This window comes from Dendrobates tinctorius, unplaced genomic scaffold (assembly GCF_039654945.1).
Source record: "Dendrobates tinctorius isolate UK_male_01 unplaced genomic scaffold, ASM3965494v1 ptg000015l, whole genome shotgun sequence".
Taxonomy (NCBI): Eukaryota; Metazoa; Chordata; class Amphibia; order Anura; family Dendrobatidae; genus Dendrobates; species Dendrobates tinctorius.
Window position 1 is genome coordinate 52,724,680 of NW_027361683.1, and position 24,931 is coordinate 52,749,610.

Genomic DNA, 24,931 nt, shown 5'->3' on the forward strand with positions numbered 1-24,931 from the left:
CTGCGTGGCGATCCCCAGGATTGGGCGTTTTCTTTGAAACCAGATGATCCTATTCTGACTAATGTGAACGTATTTTTTCAAGCTTTGGGGTTGTTGTATGACGAACCTATTGCTATTGATCAGGCTGAAAAGACCCTGTTGGCATTGAACCAGGGTCGAGATTCTGCAGAGTTGTACTGTCAAAAGTTCCGAAAGTGGGCGGTCCTTACTACCTGGAATGATAATGCCTTGGCTGCTCTCTTTCGGAAGGGTTTGTCAGAAGCCGTAAAAGATACTATGGTGGGATTTCCTGTTCCCTCTGGTCTGGACGATTCTATGTCATTAGCCATTCAGGTTGATCGGCGTTTACGTGAACGCAGGATTGCACGAGAGGTGTTGCCACCGGTTGAACAGACGTCTGAATTTATGCAATGTGATAGAGTTTTGTCTAAGGCGCAACGTCAGGAGTTCAGAAGGCGTAATAAGCTGTGTTTTTTCTGTGGAGATGCCTCGCATATTATTTCTGTTTGTCCTAAACGAGAGAAACGCTTTGCACACACGTTTTCTGTTGGTGGTGTTCAACCTAAGTTTCTTCTGGCAATTACTCTGATCTGCTCCCTGTCCACATTTTCCGCCAAGGCTTTTGTGGATTCGGGAGCAGCGCTAAACCTAATGGACTTGGATTTTGCTAAACATTGTGGATTTCGATGACACCTCTGCAGACGCTTATCCCTTTGAGGGGGATTGATGCTACTCCTTTGGCTAAAAATAAACCTCAGTTTTGGACCCAGGTGGTCATGCGGGTCGCCCCAGACCATCAAGAAAATTGCAGATTTTTGGTGTTGCATGGTCTGCATGATGCCGTTGTTCTGGGGTTTCCCTGGTTGCAAATTCATAATCCAGTTTTGGATTGGAAATCTGTGTCTGTGGTGAGTTGGGGTTGTCGGTGTGCCTTTAGTGAGGCTCCGTTTTTTTCTACCTCTCCTCAGTCGCATGATGTTCCTGACTATTTGGCGGACTTTTATGATGTATTTAGTGCGAATGAGTCTGCGTCCTTGCCTCCTCATAGGAGTTATGACTGTGCAATTGAACTAAGCCCGGGGTGTAAATTTCCCAAGGGTCGGCTCTTCAATTTATCTGTACCCGAGCACGAGGCTATGCGGTCCTATATTAAGGAGGCGTTGGAGAAGGGTCATATTAGACCATCCTCTTCACCCTTAGGTGCCGGTTTTTTTTTTGTGGCCAAAAAGGATGGTTCTTTAAGGCCTTGTATTGATTATCGTGCCCTCAATAAAATTACTATTAAATATCAGTATCCGTTACCCCTGATTTCGGATCTATTCTCTAGAGTTAGAGGTGCTTGCTGGTTTACCAAGCTTGACCTCAGGGGGGCGTATAATCTTATCCGCATTAAGCAGGGGGATGAATGGAAGACGGCGTTTAATACTCCGGAGGGACATTTTGAGTACCTGGTGATGCCTTTTGGGCTCACTAATGCCCCTTCTGTCTTCCAGTGCTTCATGAACGATATTTTCCGAGACTTTGTGGATAAATTTTTGATTATCTATCTGGATGATATTTTGATCTTCTCCAAGGATTGGGATTCTCATGTGGAACATATTCGGACTGTGTTCCGGATCTTGAGGGAGAATTCCCTGTATGTCAAAGGATCGAAATGCCTTTTTGGAGTACAGAGGATTTCATTTTTGGGATTTATTTTGTCTCCGTCAACTATTGAAATGGACCCGGCCAAGGTACAGGCCATTTATGATTGGGTTCAGCCCACTTCTTTGAAGGCCCTCCAGAAGTTTTTGGGTTTTGCTAATTTTTATTGGAAATTTATAGCAAAATTTTCTAGTATTGCCAAGCCATTGACTGATCTGACTAAGAAGGGTGCTGATGTGTTGAATTGGTCTCCGGAGGCTGTTGCTTCCTTTCAGGAGCTGAAGCGAAGATTTACCTCCGCCCCGGTTTTGCGGCAACCTGATGTCTCACTCCCGTTCCAGGTAGAGGTGGATGCTTCTGAGATTGGTGCAGGAGCTGTTTTGTACCAAAAGGATCCTGTAACATCTAAAATGAATCCCTGTGCTTTCTTTTCCCGAAAGTTCTCTCCATCTGAACGTAACTATGATGTGGGGAATCGGGAACTGTTGGCCATGAAATGGGCATTTGAGGAGTGGAGACATTGGTTGGAGGGAGCTAAACATCAAGTTGTGGTCCTCACTGACCACAAGAATTTGATTTACCTAGAGTCGGCTAAACGCTTGAACCCTAGACAGGCTAGGTGGGCCTTGTTTTTTACACGTTTTGATTTTGTGGTCTCTTTTCTTCCTGGAACTAAGAATGTCAAGGCAGACGCCCTCTCTAGGAGTTTCTTTGCTGATTCTCCTGTGGTGACCAAGCCTGCTACCATCTTAGGTGAAGGGGTAGTTCTTTCTGCCATCTCGCCCGATTTGAGACTTGCTCTGCAAGAGTTCCAGGAGGACAAACCTGAGCGTTGTCCCAGTGGAAAGTTGTATGTTCCTGACCAGTGGAAGAAGAGAGTGATGTCTGAAGTTCATTGCTCTGCATTGGCTGGTCATCCAGGTATTTTTGGTACTAGAGATCTGGTGAGTCGCTCTTTTTGGTGGCCCACCTTGTCTCATGATGTCAGGAATTTTGTGCAGTCCTGTGGGACTTGCTCCCGGTCTAAATCTTGTTCTCGCTCTAGTGGGTTGTTGATGCCTTTGCCGGTCCCCAGGAGGCCATGGACCCATATTTCAATGGATTTCATCTCTGATATGCCGGTCTCACAAAGAATGACTGTTATTTGGGCGATTTGTGATAGGTTCTCTAAGATGGTTCATCTTGTACCACTCCCTAAGTTGCCATCTTCCTCTGAGTTGGTGCCCCTGTTTTTGCAACAGGTGGTTCGCTTACACGGGATTCCTGAGAACATTGTATCTGACAGAGGAGTTCAGTTTGTGTCTAGATTTTGGAGGACTTTCTGTTCCAAGCTGGGAATTCAGTTGTCCTTCTCCTCTGCTTTTCACCCTCAGACCAATGGGCAGACAGAGAGAACAAACCAGACCTTGGAGTCGTATTTCAGATGTTTTAGTTCCGCTGATCAGGATGATTGGGTTTCATTTTTGCCCTTGGCTGAATTTGCTTTAAATAATAGAGCTAGTTCTGCCACTTTGATGTCACCTTTTTTTTGTAACTTTGGGTTTCATCCTCGATTTTCTTCAGGGCAGGTGGAGCCTTCTGCCTGCCCAGGTGTTGACACTGTGGTGGAGAGAATGCACCAGTTCTGGGACCAAGTGGTGGATAAGTTATCTCTCTCCCAGGAAAAGGCCCAGCGGTTTTCCAATCGACATAGGACCATTGGTCCCCAGTTTAAGATTGGTGATATGGTGTGGTTATCATCAAAAAATATTGCTATGAAGGTGGCTTCTCCTAAGTTTAAGCCTAGATTTATTGGACCTTACAAGATTTTGGAGATTATTAATCCGGTCTCTTTTCGTTTGGCTCTTCCTGTCACATTTAAAATCCATAATGTGTTCCATAAGTCCTTGTTGAAGAGGTTTGTTGAACCAGTTGTTCCTGGGGTGGCACCTCCAGACCCTGTATTGGTTGAAGGTAACATGGAATATGAGGTAGAGAAAATACTGGATTCCCGTCTGGCTAGACGGAGACTCCAGTATTTGGTTAAGTGGAAGGGTTATGGTCAGGAGGATAATTCCTGGGTCTCTGCCTCCGATATTCATGCCAAAAGATTGGTGCGTGCCTTTCATCGGGCTCACTCTGATCGCCCTGGTGGCGTGGTTGAGGGTTCGGTGACCCCTCCTCAAGGGGGGAGGTACTGTTGTGAGTTCATTTTCCCCTTCATCACTGAGGTCTGGTGAACTCCCTATTCTGGTAAAGGAAGGTAATGAGCCTGATTATCAGGCACCTGAGCCTAATGAGGATGACTGGCTGAGTGGAGTCACGGACTGGATATAAAAAACATGTAAATCATCAGCCGCGGAGACACCATCACATGTTTCTCAATGCAAGCAATGACTAGCCAGGTCTTTCACTGGGAAGGAACAACCACGGGAAGGGCAGTCTCCAATGAAGGAAACCACCTTTGCCAAAACATGGTATCCATCCACAGACAGCTGTTTCGGGGTATTGCCCCTCATCAGTGTGGAGTAGGAAACTAGCTAGTAGGAGCAATGCCTAGTAAAAGACTGCGAAAATGAGGATGAGTGACCTCATGGAGATCAACATCCAACACTGCGGAGACACCATCACATGTTTCTCAACGCAGTGATTCTAGAGCAATGCCCCCATCCCTTATGGGAAATATGCAAAAACATGTAAATCATCAGCCGCGGAGACACCATCACATGTTTCTCAATGCAAGCAATGACTAGCCAGGTCTTTCACCGGGAAGGAACAACCACGGGAAGGGCAGTATGCCAAAACATGGTATCCATCCACAGACAGCTGTTTCGGGGTTTCTCCATGAGGTCACTCATCCTCATTTTTGCAGTCTTTTACTAGGCATTGCTCCTACTAGCCAGTTTCCTACTCCACACTGATGAGGGGCAATACCCCGAAACAGCTGTCTGTGGATGGATACCATGTTTTGGCATAGGTGGTTTCCTTCATTGGAGACTGCCCTTCCCGTGGTTGTTCCTTCCCGGTGAAAGACCTGGCTAGTCATTGCTTGCGTTGAGAAACATGTGATGGTGTCTCCGCGGCTGATGATTTACATGTTTTTGGATATTTCCCATAAGGGATGGGGGCATTGCTCTAGAATCACTGCGTTGAGAAACATGTGATGGTGTCTCCGCAGTGTTGGATGTTGATCTCCATGAGGTCACTCACCCTCATTTTCACGGGCTGGATATAAGGCTGCCGACGCCCTTCTGCCCTGCGGGTGATTTCTCTGTGGACCTCTAGGACACCAGTCTGATTCCTGCTCCTCTAAAGCTAAGTTCTCTGCTTTGCCTGTTAGCATTTGTGTTTGATTGTTGTTTTCCTTGCTTTTCTGTATTCTGCCATTCCCTGCTGGGGTGAGCTGAATCTCCTTTTGCCTGTAGCTCTGTCTTCAGAATATTCCTGAGTACTGACATAGCTTTTTTGATGCCTAGCGTCTTCAGGGCCTTTTTCACTGTCAGTTTGTTGGCTCTTATTTTCATAGGGTTTTTCACGGATTGCAGACAGCAGCCTTCCTGTCCTTTTCTATCTAGTTAGTTTGGGCCTGTCTTTGCTCAGTCTATTTTTCTGTCTGTGTTAGTGTTTTCATCTTGCTTCACCGTTATTATATGTTGGGGGCTGCCTATTGCTTTGGAGTCTGCTCTGGGGCAGTTTAGATTTCCCCTTTCTTTCTTTAGGCCTATTTAATTCTCCGGCTGTGATCGAGGGGTCTAGGGCATCGTAGGAACCCCCCACGGCTACTGCTACTTGTGTTGATAGGTTCAGGGGTCTGCAATCCGATAGCTGCCAACTTCTCTGGTTTTCTGGACTTAGCTAGCATTTCTGTTTTTGCCTCCTACGGTGACTCAATCATAACACTTGTGCTCTGTATTGCTACTATGCTTGTAGCTTGTGACCTGTAGTCTTGTGGATCATGTATATCCATACATATTAAATTGACTTATAAAATATTTTACTGTAAATTTTACTATTTATGTAATTGAAGGATTTTTTCATATTAATAAATACTTTCATTGTATATGGTAAACTCATCTTTTTCTCCGTATCTTTTTGTCTAGTGTCTAGACATGTTTACTCAAAAATCGCATGCGCTCAAAAGCGCTGGCGAGCGCATGTCCAAGCGCAAGCCTGCGACCCCATAGACTGTAATGTGTTATTTTGGCGCATTCCGTGTGCACGCGATCGCATGCGTTTTTTAACGAGGTTGAGTGGAACAAAGAATGCAACATGTTGCGTATAGTGCGTCTAGGCGCACACCTGGAAAAAGCGTATGCGCACGAAAACGCTGATGAACGCGTGCAAGCGCTAGACCATGCGCCCGCCATGCTAAACAGTGGGGCGCATGGCGCATGCGACCGATAGCGCATGATGCGCTGCGTGCAAAAACGCTAATGTGAAACCAGCCTAATATGGTATGGTAGAGTTGAATTTCTTTTGAGTGTCGAACACAATTTCTTGACACCATTTTGCTGAACCCAAAAAAATACATACAGGCCACATATTTTACAGTGTGGTATATCTGTGACACACCTCATCCATCTGTCTGCTAAAAATTTGGGCATTTTAGGCCTAAATTCCATTTTTTTTTTGCTGTCTGTCACTCTAGTTATTTCCATCACTATTTTGCATTAAAAAAAAACCAGGCCACATATTTGGCAGTGTGCCAGGCCTCATATATCTGCGTGCTCCAAGTTTGGCCATTTTAGTCCGATATTCCAGTGTTTCCCTGTCTGTCACTCTAGTTATATACAGCACTATTTTGCCTAAAAAAGAAAAAAAACAGGCCACATATTTGGCAGTGTGGTATCTCCGTGCCCGGCCTCATATATCTGCGTGCTCCAAGTTTGGCCATGTTAGGCTGGTATGCCAGTGTTTTCCTGTCTGTTACTCAAGTTATATACAGCACTATGTTGCATTTTTTTAAAAAACAGGCCACATATTTTACAGTGTGGTATATCTGTGACACGCCTCATACATCCGTGTGATTACAATTTGGGCATGTTAGGCCTACATATTCTAGTGTTTTTGCTGTCTGTTACCGTACTTATTGACCCCAATTTGATAACCAAAAAACATTTTTAACTACAGTCCAGATAGTTTAAAGTGTGGTTTCCCACACACGTATCACATACAAGTTCGCTCTATATTCAGCCATTTGTAGTGAACGTGTAAAATATTCTAGTCATTTTACAATGGTCAAGCTGTGTGGCAAGGGACGGGGAAGTGGACGTGAAGGTGATGGTGCACATATTTTACAGTGGGGTATATCTGTGACACGCGTCATACATCCGTCTGCAAAAAATTTAGGCATTTTAGGCAAGTATTCCAGTGTTTTCCTGTCTGTCACTCTAGTTATATACAGCACTATGTTGCATTTTTTTAAAAAACAGGCCACATATTTTACAGTGTGGTATATCTGTGACACGCCTCATACATCTGTGTGCTAAAAATTTGGGCATTTTAGACCGGTTTTCCAGTGTTTTCCTGTCTGCTACTCAAGTTATATACAGCACTATGTTGTATTTTTTAACCCCTTTCTGCTATATGATGTATTATCCCATCCATGTGCCCTGGGACTTAATCTCCAAGGATGGGATAGTACGTCATAGCCGATCAGCGGCGCTTTTGCAAGTTTTTGGGAGGTCTCCACCCCTCTCATGTGGGCCATGCACATATAAAGCCGGCTCACAAAGCATGTCCACATCAGACATTACCTCTCTGAATCCTGCTCATATAGGTACTGTTCACATGATCAGGTTTTAAATACATTGGATAGGACTGCTCTGATGAATATTCCTTGGCGTTTGGTAGAGTGGCTTAGTATACATTTTTTGCAAAAAACGTATCAACTACATTAAATACCCTGTTTTATCATCTTTTTACTAGCCCTTGCTGTTTATTGTTCAATTTTTTTTTACAGCAGAGTATTTTTTCACGTTTGTTGTACTGTGTTTCTCTGTGTTCCTGTTACTCAAGTTATATACAGCACTATGTTGCATTTTTTAACCCCTTTCTGCTACATGACGTACTATCCTATCCATGTGCCCTGGGACTTAATCTCCAAGGATGGGATAGTACGTCATAGCCAATCAGCGGTGCTCACGGGGGGAACGCCGCTAATTGCGGCCGGGTGTCAGCTGATTATCACAGCTGACACCCGTCACTATGAGCCAGGAGCGGTCACGGACTGCCCCCGGCACACTGCGATCAAACATGATAGTGTACCGGGGCAAAGGGAAGAATCTTGCAGGGAGGGGGCTCCCTGCGTGCTTCCCTGAGCCCCTAGGAACAACGTGATGTGCTCACGTTGTTCCGAGGGCCTCCTTCCTGCAGGCCCCAGATCCAATATGGCCACGGGGGCCTTCGGGATCCTGCAGGGAGGCGGCTTTCTCAGTGCCTGCTAAGAGCAGGTGCTGAAAAAGCCTCCTGCAGTGTCTGTCAGATCGCTGATCTGACACAGTGCACTGCAAAGTGTCAGATCAGCGATCTGACAATATACCCTATATACCATATCTGACTATGTCCCCCCCCGGGACAAAGTAATAAAGTGAAAAAAAAAAACAAGTGTCAAGATATTTTTTAAAAAATTCCTAAATAAATAAAAATATTTCCTAATAAAATTTTTTTTGTAAATAAAAAAATAAAAGTACACAAACATATTTAGTATCGCCGAGTCTGTAATGACCCGCCCTATAAAACTGTCCCACTAATTAACCCCTTTAGTGAACCCCTTAAAAAAATCAAGGCAAAAAACAATGCTTTATCATCATACCGCCGATCAAAAAGTGCAATAACACTGTTGCGCCCCTGGGCTCCACTTACCCTCCAGCGCGAACGTCCCGGCGCGCTCCTGCTCTCCGGCGCATCCCTGCGCCCGGTCTAAGGCGTCCCCGCTGGCAGGCGCCTGCGCTCTGTCTCCCTCCAGGCGCGCAGCCCCCTGGGTAACATGACGCGCTGGCTCCGCCTCCAATATGGCGGCGCCCAGCGCTACTTATGACCGGCGTCTGGACAGGTAAGACGCCTGTTCTTCAAATGCGGTAGTGCTGCCCCGTGTGGCGTCCTCTGTATTTCCAGGCCCCTCACCCGTGCCACTGTCAACGCTGCGCTTGTGTCTCCTTGGCTCTCTGTCTGCGCTGTCCCTTCTCATTTTGCCTCCCTGTTGCTGTCTCAGTTTCTGCCCTGCTTCTGCCTTCCTCCGTTCGCCTGTAACCTCCTGTTTCGTTCATTATTGTGCTTCCTCTCTATTGCAGCCTCCTGTCTCTGACGCCCCTGGCTCTCCAGTCCTGTTCAGTTTCTGCGTTCTCTGGTGTCCTCCTGTACGGGTACGCCAGTGCTTCCTTCCAGTCTATTACCCCAGTCACCCCTTTGGTTCCGGCCGTCGCGGCCCTATCCCCTGGGGGTCTGCCCCTAACACTCCCTGTATACGGGGTGGTCCTCACCTGGGTGCTCGCCGTCGGGGGCTCTGGGGTCGTGACCCAGAGGGTCCACTCTCGGGTTTCCTTTTGCCTTCCTACTTGCAATAGCGAACCGTAACAGTAAGGACAGGCCATGGACCCCGCTGGAGCCACGGCTGTTCAAAAGGAGTTGGTTTTCCTTCGGGAAAACCAGACGCGCATGATGTCCTTTATAAAAACTATGGACTCGCGCCTTTCCGCTCTCCAATCCTCTGACCCTGGTAACGCCGCTCAGTTGGCTGGCTTACAACAAGAATTGGTGCAGCAGCGTGATACTCAGTCCCATATCCTCAGATACTGTATATGGCTTCTGTGGACGGTCGCCTGCTCGCTTTGTACTCGGCCGCCTCTACCCCTCCTGCTGCGGGTTCCCATCCTCCTCCATGGTTAGCCAAACCTCCCCGGTATAGCGGTGACGCCAAATTGTGTCGGTGTTTTTTAAATCAGTGCCGCCTTCATTTCGAATTAATGCCCCAGCAGTACCCCACTGACCGAGCCAAAGTGGCCTTCATCATCTCTCACCTAGAGGGAGACGCTCTGGCTTGGGTCAACCCCCTTTGGGAACGTAATGACCCGGTGGTTACTCAGTTATCCGTTTTTATGGACACTTTTCGTCGGGTTTTCGACGAACCGGGCCGTTGGCTTCCACCACCGAGGCTCTATTTAGCCTCTGCCAAGGTTCACTAACTGTGGGACAGTATGCCATACAATTCAGGACCCTGTCCACCGACTTAGGCTGGAATAACGAGGCGCTGGTGGGCGCCTTCTGGTGAGGTCTCTCGAGCCATATTAAAGACGAGCTCGCTGGTCGAGATACCCCTACTGCTCTGGAGGATCTAATTTCCCTGGCCACACGAATAGATCTCCGGTTTCAGGAACGGGCCAGGGAGAGAAGGGCCTCTCGTCCTTTATCTTCTTTTCGCAGACCACCCAGTCCCCGACCTAGGATTCCCTCCTCAGCTTCCGCTCCTGAACCTATGCAGGTGGACCGCCTGAAGCTCTCTGACCTGCGTCGCAGGGAGAGAACCCTCCAGGGTCTTTGTTTCTACTGCGGCAGCAGCTCCCATTTGCTCCGAACCTGTCCTGACCGTCCGGAAAACTCCTCCGCCTAGGCCAGGTAAGAGAGGCCTTCCTGGGCGTTTTTGATACCTCTCTACCCCTCACTTTGTCTGTCCTCTTGCATGTTGAAGGGAAGCGGGCTTTTCTGGTGGCCTATGTAGACTCGGGTGCCGCCAGGAATTTTATTAGGCTTGAGGAGGTCAACAAACTCTCTGTTCCTGTGAGGCCCTTAGCGAACCCCCTAAGCCTCGCTTCAGTAGATGGTCGACCCCTGCTAGAGACAGTTACCCATGTCACTCATGAGAAAGAGTTGCAGGTAGGAGCCCTACACAGAGAGAAAATTACGTTCTTTGTCTTAGCAGGTATTTCCCATCCTATCCTACTTGGTCTTCCTTGGTTACGACTTCACGAGTCCACTCTAGACTGGCATAGCGGCAACATATTGCGCTGGGGGGAGTCTTGTCGGGCCAGGTGTCTGCTGCCGGTGCATCCCGTGGGTACCCCTCTTCCCTCTCCAGTTCTCTCCGGATTGCCGTCTGCCTACAGTGCCTTTGTGGATGTCTTCGATAAGAAAGAGGCTGAGACTTTACCGCCGCACTGACCCTACGACTGCCCCATTGAACTCGCCCCCGGCACCACCCCGCCTCGTGGTAGGATTTATCCTCTCTCCTCGGCGGAGACTCAGGCCATGTCTGAATACATCTGAGACAACCTGGCCAGGGGCTTCATTCGCAAGTCTTCGTCCCCTGCAGGAGCGGGCTTCTTTTTTGTAAAGAAGAAGGATGGGTCGTTGCGTCCCTGCATTGATTACCGTGGCCTGAATCGTATCACCGTGAAGAACAAATATCCACTGCCACTCATCTCTGAGCTCTTCGATCGGCTGAAAGGAGCACGTGTGTTTACTAAGCTTGACCTACGAGGGGCCTATAATCTGGTTCGCATACGGGCTGGAGATGAGTGGAAGACGGCGTTCAACACACGAGACGGGCACTACGAGTATTTGGTTATGCCCTTTGGGCTCTGCAACGCACCTGCGGTATTCCAAGAACTTGTTAATGATGTCTTTCGAGATCTCCTCTACTCCTGTGTCGTAGTCTACCTTGATGACATCTTAGTCTTCTCTCCGGATCTGGCCACATATCGACGAGATGTTCCCCAAGTCCTCCAACGTCTTAGGGAGAACCATCTCTTCACCAAGTTGGAGAAATGCCTTTTTGAGCAGACTTCGTTGCCGTTTCTTGGGTACATCATCTCGAACTCCGGGTTAGAGATGGACCCTGAGAAAGTCTCGGCAGTTCTCAAGTGGCCGTGTCCCCTCGGACTAAAGGCTATCCAGCGGTTTTTGAGGTTTGCTAATTATTACCGGCAGTTTATCCCCCACTTTTCCTCGTTGACTAAACCCATCTCAGCTCTTGTCCGCAAAGGGGCCGATTCCAATCATTGGCCCTCTGATGCTGTGGCTGCCTTTGAAACCTTGAAGCAAGAGTTTGCGAAGACTCTGGTACTCCATCATCCCGATACCAACCGACCATTCATTTTAGAGGTGGACGCCTCGTCGGTGGGAGCAGGAGCAGTTCTGCTGCAGAAAACCTCCTCCGGACGTACTCTCACCTGCGGGTTCTTTTCAAAGGCCTTCTCCGCTCCCGAACGTAACTATGCTGTTGGAGACAGAGAACTTTTGGCCATAAAAATGGCTCTGGAAGAATGGCGCCATCTTCTTGAGGGTGCTCTCCATCCGTTCATCATTTTTACGGATAAAAAAAATTTGGCCTATCTTCAGTGCGCCCAAAGGCTCAATCCCCGGCAAGCCAGGTGGTCCTTGTTCTTCGAACGCTTTGATTTTGAGCTCCACTTCCGACCCGGGGATAAGAATATCAAGGCAGATGCCCTGTCACGGTCATTCCAGCAAGTGGATAATGAGGAGGGTCCAGCACATCTCATCGACCCCGCTAAAATCCTTACTGTGGCTCCTCTAAGCCTAGTCTCCCCACCATCTGGTAAAACCTTTGTTCGGAGTGGAGACTCAAAGTTCTTCGTTGGAGCCACTCGTCTAGACTTTCAGGACACTCTGGGGTTAAAAAGACTCTCTCGCTTGCCTCCCGCCATTATTGGTGGTCTTCGCTTTGCAAGGACGTCCAGGATTTCATCGCCTCCTGTCCTTCGTGTGCCCGGAATAAGGTACCACGACATCGTCCTTCGGGACTCCTACATCCGTTACCTGTACCTACCAATCCATGGACTCATATTGCAATGGACTTCATCACCGATTTGCCCACCTCTTCTAAATGTACGGTTATTTTGGTAGTCGTGGACCGATTTTCCAAGATGGCTCACTTTATCGCTCTACCTGGTCTTCCTACCGCCTCTGAGTTGGCAAGGATCTTCCTGCTCCATGTCTTTCGCCTCCATGGTTTTCCACAGCATATTGTCTCGGATCGAGGAGTCCAGTTTACCTCTCGTTTTTGGCGAGCCCTCTGCGGGTTGCTGAAGATCACTCTAGATTTTTCCTCTGCCTATCACCCTCAGTCTAATGGCCAAGTCGAGCGAGTCAACCAAGCACTAACATCCTATCTCCGGCATTTTTCCAATGCACACCAAGATGATTGGGTTTCACTTCTTCCTTGGGCTGAGTTTGCGTATAATAACCATCCAAGTGAAGCCTCCTCCAAATCTCCCTTTTTTGTGGTTTTTGGTCAACACCCCGGCATTCCCCTTCCTGTGTCCCCTACCTTGGGTGTACCGGCAGCAGACTCCTTGTCTGTAGACTTCTCTCAGATTTGGAGGGAGACCAAAGTAGCCCTCGAGAGTGCCAGCCTCAGGATGAAGAGGTATGCTGACAAAAGTCGGCTAGATGCACCTCCATATCGCCCAGGGGATAGAGTTTGGTTGTCTTCCCGGCATACTGTATCAGGTTGAAGATTCCCTCTTATAAGTTAGGTCCTCGTTACATTGGCCCCTTTGAGGTCTTAAGTCGCATCAACGACGTGGCCTACAAACTGAAATTGCCCGCCTCACTAAACATTCCCAATACCTTTCATGTATCTCTCCTCAAACCTGCGGTGTTTAACCAATACCACTCTGCGCCCTCCCAAACCTCCCAACCTTGTAGCTCAGATAACACCTTTGAGGTTCGTGATATATTGGCTATGAAGACAGTTAAGGGAAAGACCCTGTTTCTAATAGATTGGAAGGGTTTCGGTCCTGAGGAGAGATCATGGGAACCCCAGGAGAATATTGATGCTCCTCGCATTATGAGACAATTTCTCTCCAACGTGAGGAGGGGGGGACGTAAAGGGGGGGTACTGTTGCGCCCCCGGGCTCCACTTACCCTCCAACACGCACGTCCCGGCGCGCTCCTGCTCTCAGGCGCGTCCCCGCGCCCGGTCTCCGGCGTCCCCGCTGGCAGGCGCCTGCGCTCTGTCTCCCTCCAGGCGCGCAGCCCCCTGGGTAACATGACGCGCTGGCCCCGCCTCCAATATGGCGGCGCCCAGCGCTACTTATGACCGGCGTCTGGACAGGTAAGACGCCTGTTCTTCAAATGCGGTAGCGCTGCCCCGTGCGGCGTCCTCTGTATTTCCAGGCCCCTCTCCCGTGCCACTGTCAGCGCTGCGCTTGTGTCTCCTTGGCTCTCTGTCTGCGCTGTCCCTTCTCATTTTGCCTCCCTGTTGCTGTCTCAGTTTCTGCCCTGCTTCTGCCTTCCTCCGTTCACCTGTAACCTCCTGTTTCGTTCATTATTGTGCTTTCTCCCTATTCTCGCCTCCTGTCTCCGACGCCCCTGGCTCTCCAGTCCTGTTCAGTTTCTGCGTTCTCTGGTGTCCTCCTGTATGGGTACGCCAGTGCTTCCTTCCAGTCTATTACCCCAGTCGCCCCTTTGGTTCTGGCCGTCGCGGCCCTATCCCCTGGGGGTCTGCCCCTAACACTCCCTGTATAGGGGGTGGTCCTCACCTGGGTGCTCGCCCTCGGGGGCTCTGGGGTCGTGACCCAGAGGGTCCACTCTCGGGTTTCCTTTTGCCTTCCTACTTGCAATAGCAAACCGTAACAAACACGCGATCAAAAATACGAATATAAATAAAAATGGTACTGCTGAAAACGTCATCTTGTCCAGCGAAAAACTAACCACCATGCAGCGTCATCAGCGAAAAAATAAAAAAGTTATAGCTCGCAGAATAAAGAGATGCAAAAATAATTATTTTTTATCTAAAATTGTTTTTATTGTATAAAAGCGCCAAAACATAAAAAATATATAAATGAGGTATCACTGTAATCATACTGACCCGAAGAATAAAACTGATTTATCAATTTTACCACATGCGGAACGCTATAGACTCCCCCCCCAAAAGAAATTCATGAAATGCTGGTTTTTGTTCATTTTACCTCCCAAAAATCAGAATAAAAAGCGATCAAAAAATGTCACGTGCCTGAAAATGGTACCAATAAAAACATCAACTGATCCCGCAAAAAATAAGACCTCACATGACTCTGGGGGTCAAAATATGGAAAAATTTATAGCTCTCAAAATATGGTGATGCAAAAACTATTTTTACAATAAAAAGCGTCTTTTAGCATGTGACAGCTGCCAAACATAAAAACCCGCTATAAATAGTAAATCAAACCGCCTTTATCACCCCGTTAGTTAGGGAAAAATAATAAAATTAAAAAAAATTATTTATTTCCATTTTCCCATTAGGGCTAGGGTAAGGGTTAGATGTGTGTTAGGGCTAGGGTTGGGATTAGGGTTAGTGGTGTGTTGGGGTTAGGGTTAGGGGTGTGTTGGGGTTAGGGCCAGGGCCGCCATCAGGGCATTACTGCCCTAATTGGCGTATGGGGCCCGGCGGGCAGAGGGGGCCTGCATTGGGCCCCGTCTCATCTGCTCACCGGGCCCCTACTGGCACGCTAAACCAGGCCCTTAGCAGCGCTGCGGTGCGGCAGCTGAACGCTATTGACATGCGGGCCCGTCGGCCCGCACGTCAATAGTTAACAGCCGCTAGCCAATCGGAGACTGGCAGCTGATGTCAGCCGCAACGCGCCCGTCGCTGTTGTCACGTTCAGTCACCGGTGAGTGCGCGCTACAGAAGCGTGAAGGGAGCGCAAGCATCGCCGCTGGAGTGCGGCCAGGTAAGGAAGAACTTTTTTTTGTTAATTGAAAGCGGCGATCTGGGGGGCCTGGGGTAGAATGCTGGACATGATAGGGCAGATAGCTGGACATGATGGGGCAGATTGCTGGACATGATGTGGGCAGATTGCTGGACATGATGGCAGAATGCTGGACATGATTGGGCAGAATTCTGGACATAATGGGGGCAGAATGCTGGAAATGCTGGGGGCAGAATGCTGGAAATGCTGGGGGCAGAATGCTGGACATGATGGGGGCAGAATGCTGGACATGATGGGGGCAGAATGCTGGACATGATGGGGGCATGAGGGGGCAGAATGGACACGGGGCAGAATGTGACAGTGAGACACAGGTGGTGGCAGAATATGAGGCACTGGGGCAGAATGTGGCAGTAAGACACAGGAGGGGGCAGAATGTGGCAGTAAGACACAGGAAGGGTGCAGGATCATGGGGCAGGATGGATACGATGGAGATCATATGGGGCACAATGGATACTCATGAGGGCGGGATGGGAGAACATATGACTGAAGCCAGGAATTAGACACACGGGAGCCAGGATGGGGAATATTATTACCATAGGGGCTAATTAAGGGATATTATTACTGCAGTGATGTCTTTATTTTATTTTTTGAGTATACTGTTTTAAATGGGGGAATGGTCCTGTTACTGTGTAGAGTGACACTATGTCGCCTTTTTTTCTTCATGTGATTTAATGTAGAAGTTTGGAAAAATAAATAATGTGTTCTACAAGTGGAGCTCTAGAAAACTGTATTATTTCCTGCAGAGACGAGTCCTGGCTAGAAGACGTGATGGTGGTCTGTGCTGGATGAAAGATGAAAAGCAAAGATGAAGGACTTCACCTAATACATCACTGGTGAGTTAGTGTTAGGGCTGGCAGAACGCACCAAATTATAAAATAATAGTAGGTGCGTTCACAGCCCGGGGTCCACCGTGCAGAGGTGGTACACTGCTGCTAGGTAATGGCGGAAGAATAGAGCGGCGTAAAAACAGTCACACGTGGGTTTCGTCACCCAATGTGAACAGGTGCGATCTCTGTTAATGCACAGAGTCGCACAACTGCTGAACGTAGATGCCGGAGCCTGTTTAGCTCACAGAGCCCGGCCAGAAGAGCGCACAGTGTACCGCCACAGAACTCTACCCCAAGGACACTGGGTTAGAGTCCTTCTAGGCCCACTGAGCGTGCAGCGTCGATGCCGTGAGCGCCGCTATAGACGCTGGATATGAAGTGGAGCACGTGCACTGAGGCGTGCCGAGTCCCTGGTGAGGACTGATGCCTGACTCAACCTCTGTCCTACCTACACCTAAGCCTGGACGCTAGCAGGCTAGGCTGCACAACACATGCGTACCAAGGGTAGGGGTTTCTTAATGAGTCATTCACCAGAGACATTCATACGTGCATACATCACTCACTCCACATAGTCTGTAAATACAGTCTAAGCGCATGGCTGAGCGGCCATGCGAACCTTTTATAGCCGCGAGCGTCCGAGACCTTCCTGGCTTCTCAGATGGGCCAATCCGAACACGAGCCGGACCTGAGCACGTGACCTTCGATCTCCACTGGGAGATCACTCCACGGGCATGCTCAGTGGCCTGACATGGGGACTTAGTCCCTGGAGAATCCCGCTGCTGAGCAGCATGTATTGCCATAGATGTGCCAGAGGTGGCAGCAGCAAGCAAACCCATGGAGCTGGTCTGGGCAGATCGCCTGGATCGACGAGTTTGCTGAGCAACCTCCACTGCGGCTGAAGAGGAATGGGAGACCGCTGGAAGTAAGGCTCGGGATTCTTGCTGTGCAGCGACAGAAATCCAATGCCTAACATTACCCCCCCTCCTAGGGCCCCCCCCTCTGAACCTCACTCTGCTCAAGTTCCGCAATGAGAAGAGGAGCGTGGTTCTCTACCGGCTCCCAGGTCCGAGCCTCTGGACCATGACCCTTCCAATAAAACTTTGCTCCGCATCATCTTGCATCCCACGATGGCATTGACCTCAAACTCGTCTGACGACAGGTCTGATGTCCCAGCAGATGGCTCAGAAAACCGGGACATGTGCACCGGCTTAAGGAGAGACACATGAAATGTGTCCGAGATAGCCAAGTGTGGTGGAAGAGCCAGGCGGTAGACCACAGGGTTGATCTGCTCGAATCTGCAAACTTTGGGTGTTGTGAACTCATTTTCTGGTTTACCTCTGGCTTCTGGTGAGGGTGGTGGAGATGGCTGTGTTGTCGTGAATTCTCCATCCGGGCTCCCTCTGGTGGTGACAGCAGAAGCTGATCTAAATTGTATAGACCTGCCACCTGAGAAGGAGGACTGTGAGTGGACATCAGGAGTCTCTGACTGGATTTAAGACAGCCGACTCCCTAATTTTGTGCTGGTGATTTTCTCCTGCTCTGAGGTTCTGGTTTCCAGTTTTGTTCCTGCCTTCTCAAGCTAAGTGTGCTCTGCTATTTTTCACATGAGATTTGGTCTGGTTTACTCCGTTTTTGTGGTCAGCCAGCCCCTGCTGGGGCTGTGCTGAATTTCCATTCTTATGACTCTGTTTATGCCAGTTTGCTTTTTGTCCATGATCAGATTGGTCTCTTTTTGCTCTGTCTTCAGAATATACCAGAGTGCTGATATAGGGAATTGAAGTCTAGCGACTTCAGGGTTTTTGTTATCAGAAAGTGTTGGACATTTTTTGGCAGGGTTTTGTGCGTGATTGCAGACAGCATCTTTCCTTTCCTGTCCTTTCTAGTTAGTGTGGGCAAAACTGGGTGCCAACCTAAACCTCTGCCTACACTGGGTCCGCTCCAACCTTCGCTCGGCAAAGCGAAGGTCTATACGGGTGGAGACGGTGATAATCTCCTCCAGTGTAGCAGGAATCTCCCTGGTGGCCAGAGCGTCCTTCACATGGCCAGCCAAACCTCTCCAGAATACCGGAATGAGGACCTTATCTAGCCACTCTAACTCCGAGGCCAGCGTCCGGGAACTGGATAGCAAAGTGGCTGACCATGGACGAACCCTGTGACAATGCCAGCAGCCGGAGCGCGGTGTCAGGGGTGACTCACGGTCCCAGGAAGACATGCTTCAGAGTGTCCAGGAACCGAGAGGCACTCTGCACCACATGATCACCACACTCCCACAGCGGTGTGGCCCACTCAAAAGCCCTGCCCGACAAGAGGGAAATAATAAATCCCACTTTGGCCCACTCGGAGGGGAATCGTGCTGCCAGCAGCTCCAGCTGTATCGAGCACTGGCTCACGAAACCCCTACAAGAGGCACTATCACCCGAGAACTTCTCGGGCAGTGGGAGGCGGGACAAAGTCAGGGCAGGGATGGCAGTGGTCACACGGGAGACAGCCTCTGTGGCTGCCCGAATAGCGACCGCAGTAACATCCGCAGCTGAGGCTGGGCGCTCGAGAGCCGCCAACCTGCCCTGCAGCTGCCGGATGTACTGCAGCAGTCGCTGTTCGTCCGCCATTACTAGCCAGACCCTGGCGCTAGGATAATGTTAGGGCTGGCGGAATGCACCAAATTATAAAATAATAGTAGGTGCGTTCGCAGCCCGGGGTCCACCGTGCAGAGGTGGTACACTGCCACTAGGTAATGGCGGAAGAATAAAGCGGCATAAAAACAGTCACACGTGGTTACGTCACCCAATGTGAACAGGTGCGAACTCTGTTAATGCACAGAGTCGCACAACCGCTGAACGTAGATGCTGGAGCCTGTTTAGCTCACAGAGCCCGGCCAAAAGAGCGCACAGTGTACAGCCACAGAACTCTACCCCAAGGACACGGGGTTAGAGTCCTTCTAGGCCCACTGAGCGCGCGGCGTCGCTGCCGCGAGCGCCACTATAGACGCTGGCTATGAAGTGGAGCACGTGCACTGATGCGTGCCGAGTCCCTGGTGAGGACTGATGCCTGACTCAACCTCTTTCCTACCTACACCTAAGCCTGGGCGCTAGCAGGCTAGGCTGCACAACACATGCGTACCAAGGGTAGGGGTTTCTTAATGAGTCATTCACCAGAGACATTCATACGAGCATACATCACTCACTCCACATAGTCTGTAAATACAGTCTAACCTAGCGCATGGCCATGCGAACCTTTTATAGCCGCGAGCGTCCAGGACCTTCCTGGCTTCTCGGATGGGCCAATCCGAACACGAGCAGGACCTGAGCACGTGACCTTTGATCTCCAATGGGAGATCACTCCACAGGCATGCTCAGTGGCCTGACATGGGGACTTAGTCCCTGGAGAATCCCGCTGCTGAGCAGCATATATTGCCATAGATGTGCCAGGGGTGGCAGCAGCAAGCAAACCCACGGAGCTGGTCTGGGCAAAGCGCCTGGACTGACGAGTTTGCTGAGCAACCTCCTCTGCGGCTGGAGAGGAATGGGAGACCGCTGGAAGTAAGGCTTGGGATTCTCGCTGTGCAGCGACAGAAATCCGACGCCTAATAGTTAGTGTGTTACCTATACACTGACACTATATATTGTATACTATATACAGAGGTCCTGTGTATAATGTCACCAGTGATCACTGTATTACCTGTACATTATATACAGAGCTCCTGTGTATAATGTCATTGATCACTGTATTACCTGTACACAGACACTGCATACTAAGTACAGATCTCCTGTGTGTGATGGTATTGTGTTTTTTTATTACTGATCAGCATTGTAGTATTCAGTCACTATGTGGTGGTAATATGTGGTCTGAACATGGTGTTGTGGTATTTGTCCCTTGTATGTGCTTTTGGTCACTTTGTGGTGGTAATATGTGTCTGGTCATGGTGCGGTGGTATTTGTTCCTTGTATGTGATATTATTCGGTCACTATGGTAGTAATATGTGGTCTGGACATGGTGCGATGGTATTTGTCCCTTGTATGTGATATTATTGGTAATTATAAAAATTGAAAAATAAATAAAAATATACTGTACCTAAATTGTATTGCATATTTTAACAAATATTTAATAGGTTACAGTAGAGTAGGGCTCGGCCAAAAGAGTCTACAGTGTTGTGATGGCGGCTTAAAAAATCTTTTGTCCAAAGCAAAAGCTGCCGGCTATATGTGTGATCTGGTGATGGGAACTGTTAATGTGTGAATGGTGAGAAGTGGAGTTTTTCCAAGAGAATGGTGGGACTGTGGACAGTTTGAGGAGTGGAGGCAGGGCTGGGGTGGAGCCTGAGTGGAGTCTAAAGGGGACCCTGAAAATTTTGCCAATATAGGGCCCCGAATTTCCTAGTGGCAGCCCTGATTAGGGCTAGGGTTAGGGGTGTGTTAGGGTTAGGGCTAGGTTTTGGGCTAGGGGTGTGATGGGGTTAGGGTTGGCATTAGAATTGGGGGGTTTCCACTGTTTAGGCACATCAGGGGCTCTCCAAATGCGGCATGGCGTCTGATCTCAATTCCAGCCAATTCTGTGTTGAAAAAGTCAAACGGTTCTCCTTCCCTTCCAAGCTCTGCCATGCGCCCAAACAGTGGTTTACCCCCACATATGGGGTATCAGCCTACTCAGGACAAATTGCACAACAACTTTTGGGTTCCAATTTCTCCTGATACCCTTGGGAAAATTGAGGGCAAAAATATCATTTTTGTGAAAAAAAAATGATTTTTTTATTTTTATGGCTCTACGTTATAAACTTCTGTGAAGCACTTGGGGGGTCTAGTTTCCACAGTTTGCTTACTTGTGGGGGGTTTCCACAGTTTAGGCACATCAGGGGCTCTCCAAATGCGACATGGCGTCTGATCTCAATTCCAGCCAATTCTGTGTTGAAAAAGTCAAACAGCGCTCATTCCCTTCCGAGCTCTGCCATGCGCCCAAATAGTGGTTTACCCCCACATATGAGGTACCAGCATACTCAGGATAAATTGGACAATAACTTTGGGGGTCTTGTTTCCCTAGGGAAAATGAAAATTGAGGGTGAAAAGATCATGTTTGTGCAAAAAATATGATTTTTTAATTGTACGGCTGTGCGTCATAAACTTCTGTGAAGCCCTTGGGGTTCAAAGTTCTCACCACACATCTACATAAGTTCCTTGGGGGGTATAGTTTCCAAAATGGGGTCACTTGTGGGGAGTTTCCACTGTTTAGGCACATGAGGGGCGCTCCAAACGCGACATGGCGTCCGATCTCAATTCCAGCCATTTTTGCGTTCAAAAAGTCAAACGGCGCTACTTCCCTTCCGAGCTCTGCCATGTGCCAAAACAGTGGTTCCCCCCACATATCCAGTATCAGCATACTCAGGAAAAATTGCACAATAACATTAGAAGTCCAATTTCTCCTTTTACCCTTGGTAAAATAAAAAAAATTGGACCGGACGTATTTTTTTTTGTGAAAAAAAGTTAAATGTTCATTTTTTTTTTAAACATTCAAAAAATTCCTGTGATGCATCTGAAGGGTTAATAAACTTCTTGAATGTGATTTTGAGCAGCTTGAGGGGTGCAGTTTTTAGAATGGTGTCACTTTTGGGTATTTTCGGTCTTATAGACCACTCAAAGGGACTTCAAATGTGATGTGGTCCATAAAAAAATGGAGAAATCGCTGGTCAACTTTTACCCTTTATAACTTCCTAACATAAAAAAATTTTGGTTCCAAAATTGTGCTGATGTAAAGTAAACATGTGGGAAATGTTACTTATTAAGTTTTTTGTGTGCCATATCTCTGATTTAAGGGCATAAAAATTCAAAGTTTAAAAATTGCGAAATTTTCAACATTTTTCCTATATTTCCATTTTTTTCACAAATAAACGCAAGTTATATGAATGAAATTTTACCACTAACATGATATACAATATGTCATGAGAAAACGTTGTCAGAATCACCTGGATCCATGGAAGCTTTCCAGAGTTATTACCATATATACTCGTGTATAAGCGGACCCGAGTATAAGCCCCGTAATTTTGCCACAAAAAACTGGGAAAACTTATTGACTCGCATATAAACCTAGGGTGGAAAATGCAGCAGCTACTGGTAAATTTCAACAATAAAAATAGATACCAATAAAAGTAAAATTAATTGAGACATCAGTAGGTTAAATGTTTTTGAATATCCATATTGAATTAGGAGCCCCTTATACAGTAATGCTCCATACAGTTCATGATGGCCCCATAAGATGCTCCATACAAAATACACCCCATATAATGCTGCACAAAGGTTAATAATGGCCCCATAAGATGCTTCATAGAATAATATGCCCCATATGTTGTTCCATAAAGGTTATGGCCCCATAAAAGGCTCTATAGATTATGCCCCATAAGATGCTGCATAGATTATACCCCATAAAATGTTCTATAGATTATGCCCCATAAGATGCTCCATAGATTTTGCCCCCATAAGATGCTCCATAGAATAGGCCCCATAGATTATGCCCCCATAAGATGCTCCATAGATTATGTCCCCATATGCTGCCCCATAGAATAGGACCCATTTCCTGCCCCATAAAATGCTCCATAGATTAAGCCCCATATGCTGCTGCTGCCATTTACAAAAAAATTACATACTCACCTCTTGTTGCTGGGGGCCAGGTGCCGGTGTCGTGAGCAGTTGGGGACACTGGCGCGCCATGGGTTACAGGTGCCAGTTACAGGGCCGTGGATATTCACCTGTCTCCGGCCCATTGCTGTACCCATTCTGTCTTCTGAGTCCTCTGTCATTGACATTCAGGCAGCAGAGGGCGCTGTGCACACTACGTCATTGCGCCCTCTGCTGTCTGAACGTCACTGGCAGAGGGCGCAGAGGACAGAGCGGCGAGTGGTGATGGACCGGGGGCAGGTGAATATCGCACATACTTACCCCCTCCTGGCACGGTCTCTGCAGCCCCTGCATCTCTGGCAGCTGTTCCTTCCTTCAGTGGTCACGTGGTACCGCTCATTAAAGTCATGAATATGCGCATATTCATGACTTTAATGAGCGGTACCATGTGACCACTGAAGGAAGGCATGGGAGAAGCAGGGGGGCTGCGGAGACGCGCCTGGGGGGGTAAGTATGATCCCCCACTCCCTCTCCCCCACCGAATCTCTGATCTATGACTCGCATATAAGCCGAGAGGGAGACTTTCAGCCCAACAAAATGGGCTGAAAATCTTGGATTATACGTGAGTATATATGGTACCTCAAAAAGGGACGGTGGTCAGAATTGTAAAAATTGGCCCGGTCATTAATGTGCAAACCACCCTTAAGGGGTTAAAGAAACAGGCCGCATATTTTACAGCGGAGTATATTTATGACACACGTCATACATCCGTCTGCAAAAAATTTGGGCATTTTAGGCTGGTATTCCAGTGTTTTCCTGTCTGTCACTCTAGTTATATACAGCACTCTGTTACATTTTTAAAAAAACAGGCCACATTTTTTACAGTGTGGTATATTTGTGACATGCCTCATACATCCGTGTGATAAAAATTTGGGCATTTTAGGTCAGTATTCCAGGGTTTTCCTGTCTGTTACTCTAGTTATATACAACACTATGTTGCATTTTTTTTAAAAAAAGCCACATATTTTACAGTGTGGTATTTCTGTGACACGCCTCATACATCTGTGTGCTAAAAATTTAGGCATGTTAGGCCTACATATTCTAGTGTTTTTGCTGTCTGTTATGGTACTTATTGACACCAATTTGGTAACCAAAAAACATTTTTAACTACAGTCCAGATTTCCCACACACGTATCACATACAAGTTCGCTCTATATTCAGCCATTTGTAGTGAACGTGTAAAATATTCTAGTCCATTTACAATGGTCAAGGCATGTGGCAAGGGACAGGGAAGTGGACGTGATGGTGCATGCCGAGGCTGTGGGCAAGCTGAAATTGGGCCACAGAAAACACCCACATATTCTCGCTGGACCTTAGTATCCGAAGTCCTAGGGGACTGCAGCAAGACAGCACTACTGAAGCCAGAGCAGTGTGAAAAGGTTGCTGGTTGGATAGCGGATAATACTTCCAGTTACATGGCCACCAGAACCCTGTCTTACACACAGTCAAGTTGTCAGTATCTAGTCCTGGAATCTGTTTCTCTTGCCCTTAGACTTGCCCTTAGTTAACATGGATCTTGATGTTTCCACGTCGGCCATCTTGCTTCCTGCCAAAGCTGTATATAAAGCCAGCACCTGCTCTGATTCATTGCTTGTGTATTATGTATTGGACTTTGTGCCTCTGCAGTCCCAAGCCTGGACTTACTATCCCTGTTGGTCCTCTCTTAACGGCGGAGTCCTCTGCCAACCTGCACGTCTGGATCCCTGCCTGCTGACCGAGTGATTGCTGAACACTTGACTTCAGGAACCTCTGCCTGACTACACCTGCGGTGAAGTAAGAACTCCAGCCAGCTAGTGTGTTCCTCCGCTCTGCAAGAGTCTGTGTCTTGTGCCCGCATTGCTCAGTGACTTTGCATGCTGTGTCGCAGAGTATCAGCTCTGCTATTACCATTTATCATATTGACTGAACATTTATCTGGACTTATATGCTATATTGCATTCAGATCATTAATACAATATTGCTTGCGCAACCCACTGTGTCTGTAGTCTCTTGACCTAGCCACTGGTGTCCAATTGTATCCACTAGTATCGTGACACAAGTTTGAGTAGCCGTGAATCTGGACTGCATATTCCTCACCCTGATCCTCCTTCCTCCCACCATGCTCAGTGAT